Source organism: Saccopteryx bilineata, chromosome 3 (assembly GCF_036850765.1).
Source record: "Saccopteryx bilineata isolate mSacBil1 chromosome 3, mSacBil1_pri_phased_curated, whole genome shotgun sequence".
Classification (NCBI taxonomy): Eukaryota; Metazoa; Chordata; class Mammalia; order Chiroptera; family Emballonuridae; genus Saccopteryx; species Saccopteryx bilineata.
In genome coordinates, this window is record NC_089492.1 from 175,107,949 (window position 1) to 175,118,073 (window position 10,125).

The following is a 10,125-nucleotide window of genomic DNA, read 5'->3' on the forward strand; positions in this document are numbered from 1 at the left end:
GAGAACTAAAACTAAATGACTGAGTTTTTCTTGTAAATCAGGAGATTTTTATATCCTTTTCCCTCCATTTTCCAAAGAAAATACGGGACAGAAAGCCTGACTTTTACTCTTTAAAATGGTGTTGCCAATACTAAGTTTTACAGTTCTCTGGCACCTCACTACATTCCCCACTGGATTTATATCCTGAGTCAAATCCTTGACTTATTTTTAACAAGGTGCATGAGGCTGTTGAGTAGGAATATCAGCCTATAACATGCAACAGATATTTATCAGATAGACTTGATGTTTTTATTAATAGTAATACAGTCTACTGAAGAAACAAATGCTAATGATTTATTTCTTATAACCTGCACAAATTTTCTGTAATTTATATAAATTCTTCATTTTATAAATTTTATTCCTTTCTCTTTCAAAAGCATTTCTATACCCTATACCTTTAGTTATTAAAATTATACAACTCCTCAGCACTATATTTAAACCTGTGGATGGGAGCTCTCCCCATTCTAGGTTACGCTGTAGTGCAAAAGAATTCCTGGCTCTTTCTGTCGCACAGCTGCCATTCTGCTGATGCTGGATGGAGTGAGGAACATAATAATAATAATAATAATAATAATAATAATAATAATAATAATAATAAAATTATACAACTCCTTTTAGTCAGAATTCTTGAAAAATCTTAACCTTTAGTGACAACCAAGCTGGCTTTCCTTTTTCCTTTGTTTCTCTTTTTCCTCAAAGTCTGATTAAAAGGGAGTCCTTACTGAGTTTCTTCAGGTATTAGCCGTACGTAGACCAACCAGCTTCTGGTTTGTGGCTGGAGCAGGGCATGCCGCCCCTCTCAGGGTTAACTTACAAAGGTAGGTGGGGTCAGTCTCCTCTGTCCATGAGGGTGTCTCTTCTGGGACTGCAGGCTTCACCTGGCTATGGTGGGCCCAGGTGGGCCTGCCTTCTACCTTGGCAGCAGTGGAGTGGTCAGGATCACAGTGTGCAGACCTGTCCACATGGGAGTCAGTTCTCGGGTGATGTATTTCTTTATCCAGACTGAGTCCTCAGGCTGAAAAGGATGTACTGGATCTCCTGGAAGTGCCTCTCGAACAGTCTTTTGAACAGCCTGCTGAGTAACTTGCAGTCCCTGAAAGTACTTGAGGAAGGAGTGGTTATGTTTTCTTTATGATTTGATTTATGCATTCTATTTGCCCTGAACCTTTGGGGCCTGTGGGCACAATGTAACTTCAAATTAATTTCTAATTAATATTGGGTTCCCTTCCTACTAGCTGTGAGACTTTGGACACAAATGTGGGCCTAACATTAGAATGGGCAAGCTAAATCTGGAAAGAATTCCACACAACAACTTTCTAACAACTGTCACTATGGCCCCACTTCCAGTAGGAAAAGCTTCTATTCATCTGTCAATTATTTTATTAAAGTCTATTTTTAAATGTTTACTTGGGAAAGTTCCTCTTTACCTGTTTTTTTCACAATTTCCTTACTTTGTTTAGTATTTACTTGGACATAAACTAAACACTCAGATATTATATCTTCTGTAATAGATTATAAGTTTGGCCTTTTTATTATTATTATTATTATTATTTTGTATTTTTCTGAAGTTGGAAATGGGGAGGCAGTCAGACAGACTCCCGCATGTGCCCGACCGGGATCCACCCGGCATGCCCACCAGGGGGTGATGCTCTGCCCATCTGGGGTGTCGCTCTGTTGCAACCAGAGCCATTCTAGCACCTGAGGCAGAGGCCACAGGGCCATCCTTAGTGCCCGGGCCAACTTTGCTCCAATGGAGCCTTGGCTGCAGAAGGGGAAGAGAGAGACAGAGAGGAAGGAGAGGGGGAGGGGTGGAGAAGCAGATGGGTGCTTCTCCTGTGTGCCCTGGCCGGGAATCGAACCCGGGATTCCTGCATGCCAGGCCAACGCTCTACCACTGAGCCAACCAGCCAGGGCCAAGTTTGGCCTTTTAAAATTATTTCTTTCCTGCTGGCAAAATCTTTTTCTAATTGGTTGTGAATAAACCTTTAGCAATAAGAGTTTTAGTAAAGTTACTAAAATTTTCTAGAAGCCCCACTGGTTTTAGGTAGTATCTTCAGCTGTTTGGTTTTTCTTAAGTTTTAGGGAGTCTTCCTTCTTTTGGTGTCCTAGTCAGTGGATGAAAGCCACTATTTTAAGGGAGTAGGCTCCTGTATTGTTGGCATAAAGGTCTGAGCCTCACCGTTGCTAGTTTTTTTTTTTTTTTTTTAACAGAGACAGAGAGAGAGAGAGTCAGAGAGAGGGATAGACAGGGACAGACAGACAGGAATGGAGAGATGAGAAGCATCAATCATTAGTTTGTCGTTGCGCTTTGTGACACCTTAGCTGTTCATTGATTGCTTTCTCATATGTGCCTTGACTGCAGGCCTTCAGCAGACCGAGTAACCCAAGGTTGCTTGAGCCAGCAACCTTGCGTCCAAGCTGGTGAGCTTTTGCTCAAACCAGATGAACCTGTGCTCAAGCTGGTGACCTCGAGGTCTTGAACCTGCATCCTTCCACATCCCAGTCCGACACTCTATCTACTGCGCCACCACCTAGTCAGGAATCTTTGATAGTTTTAAGCTTTCTTTTTATGGCCCCCCTTCGACTGTGCCTGTCTTAGGTTGTTTCTTCTTTCAGGAATCTTACCGCCGTTGACTAAACAGCCATCTTAGGGAATCAGGCAGTTATGTGATTGATGGAGGATCAATGTTCCTTCTGAAATGCCTAGTTTTATTCATTTATTTATTTTTATCAGCTGATGATGCCACCTTTTTAAAATTTATAATGCATTTTTTAATTTTTAGAACTGATTGCTATGTAAAAGGCTAACTTGACTGCCTCAGTATTTTTTCTGATCCAGGCCAACAGAAACTGAATGAAAATGTCTGAATTTTTCTCGCTTGGGAGCTAGAATCTTATTTAAGCTAGGCAATTGGAAACATTTTCTTGAGATGGTCTCAATTGTTTTACAGATTCTAACAGTCCTGCTAAGGTTTGCATCTTCCCCCAATAAAGGGAATTCTGAGCTTTCTAATTCTATAGGTCACTTAGGAGAAAAGGATTTAAACTATTTTCTATTACATTTGTGTTTCAAATTCTAAAGATTTAGTTATAATTACTAACTGAAATGACCAGTATTTTATAACCAATCAATAGTAATATTTTTTAATCTAGGTTTGCTGACCTAACATTGAATAATATTGCTTCAAAATGATAATAAACTAAGCATTACATAAAAAGACATTATTAATAACCAATACATATTCCCTATTGGTCAAATAATTTGTAAATATGATATATATGTTTGCTGGCTTATACTTTGTATTGGGTGTGGGGGACAGGCTGTAAACAAGCAAGGTGGTTATAGCCTAAGGCAGGGGTCCCCAAACTTTTTAAACAGGGGGCCAGTTCACTGTCCCTCAGACCATTGGAGGGCCAGACTATAAAAAAAACTATGAACAAATCTCTATGCACACTGCATATATCTTATTTTAAAGTAAAAAAACAAAAAAGGGAAAAATATAATATTTAAAATAAAGAACAAGTAAATTTAAATCAACAAACTGACCAGTATTTCAATGGGAACTATACTCCTCTCACTGACCACCAATGAAAGAGGTGCCCCTTCTGGTAGTGCAGCAGGGGCCGGATAAATGGCCTCAGGGGGCCACATGTGGCCCGCGGGCTGTAGTTTGGGGACCCCTGGCCTAAGGCTTAGTTTTAAGACTAAGCTTTTCCTACACCCTTGACTGATTGCATATGTGAGTGGTGCACTCTCATGAGGAATCCAATTATGTCTCAGATAAGTGAATTTGTATCAGAGAATTCCTTGTTTGTATATTAGATTAAAGGTTTTGGTTTCTACACTATAAAGTGGGGCAGACTGGGAGCTTGCTCTCTCAGTTTCTGCTATCACCATTGCAGGGGCCTCCCTGATCCCTTGCCCTTCATGGGAAAAGCTGGTTTTCTGCTTTTCCTTTGTCTTCTCTTGTGGCTTGCCTGTTTTGGTGAGACACCAATAAACAGAATGGCCCACCATCCTTCGACTCCGCCATTTCTTTACCATCTGCCCGAATCCAGTGGGAACCTGTATGTGAATGGCCACAATGGCATCTCCTGGCCTTATATTCCCTAATACCCAAACCAAGATTTCAACATCACAGGGCTATGAAACAGCAAATAAAAAGGAGAATTAAAAAAAAAGGAGAATTAACAAAAGGCTCTTGAAATAACATATACATTTCCAACATGGAAAATACTTTTTACACAACAAGGGATCCTTGGTACAAAAAGGAATTCTTTGGATTTGGCAGGCTATACAATTCCATATGCCTTATTATTAATACAATTTTAGTATAGTTTACAATAGAGGATTGTAAACTACTACCCCAATGAACTATAGATTTACTGAGAAAAATCAGGAATGGTCAAAATGTATTCACTATTTTGTAGCTACCCAGCTGGCAAAGAGATACTAACCCTTTTTTTGACCTACAGTGCTTTACACCATCAAGTCAATATAAAGGTCAGGGTGCCTGAGATTCCTGGTGCCCAAGGCAGAGCAGGTTCTAGGAGCTGTGAGAGGAGCCTGCTGCTTTTATTTTTTTTCTTTTCTCTGCTGTTTTTCCTGCAGCCATTAGCAAAGCAATGGCACCTCCCAAGCAGGAACTTAATCCAATTCACCACCTGCAACCAACTGCCTTGTTCTGAGCAGCTGCCCAGCAGTCTTTCTAACAAGAAAAGCAGTGAATTAAAAACACAAATTTTACAAACTCTTTTTCCCAACAGTGGGCTATTCCAGTTTACACGAGGTGTTTAATTTCTCCAGGGACATAGTAACCCCACAACTTACTGAGAACCCTGTTGGTCTAATAAGTTTTTAAATATGATATGTATGTTTGCTCACTTATAGTTTGTATTGGGTGTGGGGGACAGGCTGTAAGCAGGCTGGGTCATTATAGCCTAAGGCTTAGTTTTAAGACTAAGCTTTTCCCCACACCCTTGACTGATTACATGATGTGAGGTGGTGCACTCTCATGAGGAATCCAATTATGCCTCAGATAAGTGACTTTGTATCAGAGACTTCCTTGTTTGTATATTGGATTAAAGGTTTTGATTGCTACACTATAAAGTAGGACAGACCAGGAGCTTGCTGGCTCTCTGTTCCCAAGATTAGCATTAGAGAGGAGAGCAGAGAAAGCCACGTGAAGGAGAGAAGAAGTAGCTAAGATGGCGGAATGCCAAAGGAGAAGCCAGTTTGTGTAGAGTTTATGCAGAGAGCAAGAGATGGGAAACAGAGGTAAATAAGGCTGGTGAGATAGATACCTTTGATTCTAGGAAACTCGGATAAGTCAGTGGCTTTGGGAGCCCTGAATGGAAAGAGAAGTGTTTTCCCACTGTGTGTATTTCTTGCCTGCTGGTTGCAAGCTAGGATTAAAGGTGATGGCTCTCTAAAGTTTGTACATGTGACCATGTGATCACAGCCACTCCCCTGAAGAAGAGGCAGAAACCACAGCAACAGCCCCAGTGGGCAGATGCCGGCAACGCCCATACCCAAAATGCCTAAGGCAGCAACAGCAGAAGGAGTGCCGGGCCTGCAGACAGACCACACCTAGGGAACACAGAGGCTACACCCAGTAGACTCCAGTGACCAAAACCTTTTACACAAAGAGACAAAATGAGAAGGCAGAGAAATGCAACACAAATGAATCAAGAAAAATCCCAAGAAAAGGACCTGAATGAGTCAGATATAACCAAATTACCAGATGCAGAGTTTAAAATAATGATTGTTAGGATGCTCAAAGATATTAGAAGAACAATAGATGGTCATTACAAACACCTAAATAAAGAGATAACAAATATAAAAAAGGACATTGAATAATAAAAAAGAATCAGTCAGAAATGACAAATACAATATCAGAAATGAAGAACACAATGAAAGGAAATAAAAGCAGGATGGATGAAACTGAGAATTGAATCAGTGAGTTAGAGGACAAGATAAATGAAGGCATGGAAGCAGAGAAGAAAAAAGAAAAGAGACTCAAAAAAGTCTGAGGAAACTCTAAGAGAGCTCTGTAACAACATGAAGAGAAATAACATCTGCATCATAGGGGTTCCTGAAGAAGAAGAGAAAGAACAAGGGATAGAGACTTTGTTCAAATATATCATAGCTGAAAACTTCCCTCAATTAAGGCAGGAAAACATCTCACAAGTTCAAGAAGCACAGAGAACTCCTTAAAGAGAAACCCTAAGAAATCTATAGCAAGAGACATCATAATTAAAATACCAAAGCTAAGTGATAAAGAGAAAATATTAAAAGCTGCTAGAGAAAAAAAGACTATCATCTATAAAGGAGCCCCCATAAGGATGACTTCCAACTTCTCAACAGAAATACTTGAGACCAAAAGGGAATGGCAAGAAATATTCAAAGTAATGCAGAACAAGAACCTACAACCAAGACTACGTTATCCAGCAAGGCTATCATTTAAAAATGAAGGAGAAATAAAAAGCTTTCCAGCCAAAAAAACTCAAGAAATTCACTACAACCAAACCAATGCTGCAAGAAATCCTAAAGGGCTTGTTGTAAACAGATGAAAGGAGAAAAAGAAGATAGCAAAAGAGGAATACAGTTTTAAAGAATAAAATGGCAATTAACAACTACATATCAATAATAATTTTAAATGTAAATGGATTAAATGATTAAATCAAAAGACATAGAGTAGCTGCATGGATAAGAAAACAGGACTCATATATATGCTGTCTACAAGAGACACCGTAAAACAAAAGATGCACATAGACTAAAGATAAAAGGATGGAAAACAATATTTCACGCAAGTGGAAATAAAAAAGAGCTGGGGTAGCAATACTTATACTAGACAAAATGGACTTTAAAACAAAGGATATAATAAAAGATAAATAAAGTCACTACATAATAATAAAGGGAGCAATTCAACTGGAAGATATAACCATTATAAATATCTACACACCTAATATAGGAAGACCTAAGTATATAAAGCAGACTTTAATGGATTTAAAAGGCGAGATCAACAGCAATACTATAATAGTAGGGGATTTCAATACCCCACTAACATCACTAGATAGATCCTCAAGAAAGAAAATTAACAAGGAAACAGCAGACTTAAAGGACATACTAGATCAACTCGATATATATCATAGATATCTTCAGAACTGTTCACCCTAAAACAGCAGAATATACATTCTTTTCAAGTGCTCATGGTGCGTTCTCTAGGATAGACCACACATTAGGGCACAAAAGCGGTCTCAACAAATTTAAGAAGATTGAAATCATATCGAGCACTTTCTCTGATCACAATGGTATTAAACTAGAAATCAACCACAATAGAAAAATTGAAAAATATTCAAACACTTGGAAACAAAATAGCATGTTATTAAATAATGAATGGGTTAACATTGAGATCAAAGAGAAATTAAAAAATTTCTAGAAACAAATGATAATGAGCATACATCAACTCAAAATTTATGGGACACAGCAAAAGCAGTCCTGAGAGGAAAGTTTATAGCATTACAGGCATATCTCAAGAAGCTAGAAAAGCTCAAATAAAGAACTTAACCCTGCATCTAAAAGAACTAGAAAAAGAACAGCAAGTAAAGCCGAAATGTAGTAGAAGGAAGGAAATAATAAAGATCAGAGCAGAAATAAATGACAGAGAGGCTAAAGAAATAATACAGAGAATCAATGAAACCAGGAGCTGGTTCTTTGAAAAGGTAAACAAGATCAATGAAACTTTAACTAGACTCACCAAGAAAAAAAGAGAGAGGACTCAAATAAATAAAATTAGAAACGAGAGTGGAGAAATAACAACTGACACAACAGAAATACAAAATATTGTAAGAAAATACTATGAAGAACTGTACCCCAAAAAACTAGACAACCTAGATGAAATGGATAAATTCCTTGAATCATATAATCTTCCAAAAATCAATCTGGCAGAATCAGAAAACCTAAAAAGACCAATTACAACAAATGAGATTGAAATAGCTATCAAAAAACTCCCAAAAGAGAAAAGTGCTGGGTCTGATGGCTTCACAAGTGAATTCTACCAAATATTCAAAGAAGAACTAACTCTTATCCTTCTCAAGCTATTTCAAAAAATTCAAGAGGAAGGAAGACTTCCAAACTTCTTTTATGAGGCGAGCATAATTCTGATTCCAAAACCAGGCAAAGAAAACACAAAAAAAGAAAATTATAGGCCAATATCCCTGATGAACTTAGATGCAAAAATCCTCAACAAAATATTAGCAAACCGGATCCAGCAATATATGGAAAAAATCACACCATGATCAAGTGGGATTTATTCTTGGTAAGCAAGGCTGGCAAAATATTCGCAAATCAATCACTGTGATTCATCACATAAACAAAAGAAAGGAGAAAAACTACATGATAATTTCAATAGATGCAGAAAAAGCATTTAATAAAATCCAGCACCCATTCATGATCAGAACTCTCAGCAAAGTAGGAATACAGGGAACATACCTCAACATGATAAAGGCCATCTATGACAAACCCACAGCCAACATTATACTCAATGGGCAAAAATTAAAAGCAATACCCTTAAGATCAGGAACAAGGCTGGGGTGCCCCTTTTCACCACTCTTATTCAACATAGTTCTGGAAGTCCTAGCCACAGCAATCAGACAAGAAAAAAAAAATAAAAGGCATCCGAATTGGAAAAGAAGAAGTAAAACTATCATTATTTGCAGATGATATGATATTGTATATAGAAAACCCTAAAGTCTCAGTAAAAAAACTACTAGACCTGATAAATGAATTCGGCAAGGTGGCAGGATATAAAATCAATACTCAGAAATCAGAGGCATTTTCATACACTAATAATGAACTGTCAGAAACGGAAATCAAGGAATCAATCCCCTTTACCATTGCAACCAAAAAAATAAAATACCTAGAAATAAATCTAACCAAGGAGATTAAAGACTTGTACTCGGAAAATTATAAAACATTGATAAAAGAAATCAGGGAAGATACGAATAAGTGGAGGCATATACCGTGCTCATGGTTAGGAAGAATAAACATCATTAAAATGTCTATATTACCCAAAGCAATTTATAAATTCAATGCAATACCAATTAAAATACCAATGACTTACTTCAAAGATATAGAACACATATTCCAAAAATTTATATGGAACCAAAAGAGAACATGAATAGCCTCAGCAATCTTGAAAAGAAAGAATAAAGCGGGAGGTATCACACTTCCGGATATCAAGTTATATTACAAGGCCATTGTACTCAAAACAGCCTGGTACTGGCATAAGAACAGGTACATAGATCAATGGTACAGAACAGAGAACCCAGAAATAAACCCACAGCTCTATGGACAACTGATATTTGACAAAGGAGGTAAGGGCATACAAGGGAGTAAAGACAGCCTCTTCAACAAATTGTGTTGGGAAAATTGGACAACTACCTGCAAAAAAATGAAACTAGACCACCAACTTGCACCATTCACAAAAATAAACTCAAAATGGATAAAAGACTTAAATGTAAGCTGTGAAACCATAAGCATCTTAGAAGAAAACATAGGCAGTAAGCTCTCTGACATCTCTTGCAGCAATATATTTGCTGATTTGTCTCCACAGGCAAGTGAAATAAAAGACAGGATAAACAAATGGGACTTTATCAAACTAAATAGTTTCTGCACAGCTAAAGACAATAAGAACAGAGTAGCCTGACCAGGTGGTGGTGCAGTGGATAGAGCGTTGGACTGGGATGCGGAAGGACCCAGGTTCAAGACCCCGAGGTCGCCAGCTTGAGCGTGGACTCATCTGGCTTGAGCAAAAAAAAAAGCTCACCAGCTTGGACCCAAGGTCTCTGGCTTGAGCAAGGGGTTACTCAGTTTGCTGAAGGCCCGCGGCCAAGGCACATATGAGAAAGCAATCAATGAACAACTAAGAAGTCGCAACGCCAACGAAAAACTAATGATTGATGTTTCTCATCTCTCTCCGTTCCTGTCTGTCTGTCCCTGTCTATCTCTGCCTCTGTTAAAAAAAAAAAAAAAGAAAAGAACAGAGTAAAAAGACAAACTACACAATTGGAGAATATATTTGA

The 10,125-nt window shown here is 38.2% G+C and overlaps 1 non-coding gene across 1 annotated transcript; it reads left to right on the forward strand.

Annotated features, from left to right (window-relative positions):
• The first annotated feature begins 463 nt into the window (after positions 1–463).
• On the forward strand, positions 464–592 carry LOC136332367 (small nucleolar RNA SNORA46). The gene has a single exon (XR_010730638.1). It is a non-coding gene; the product is annotated as a small nucleolar RNA SNORA46 (small nucleolar RNA).
• The last annotated feature ends 9,533 nt before the right edge of the window (positions 593–10,125 follow it).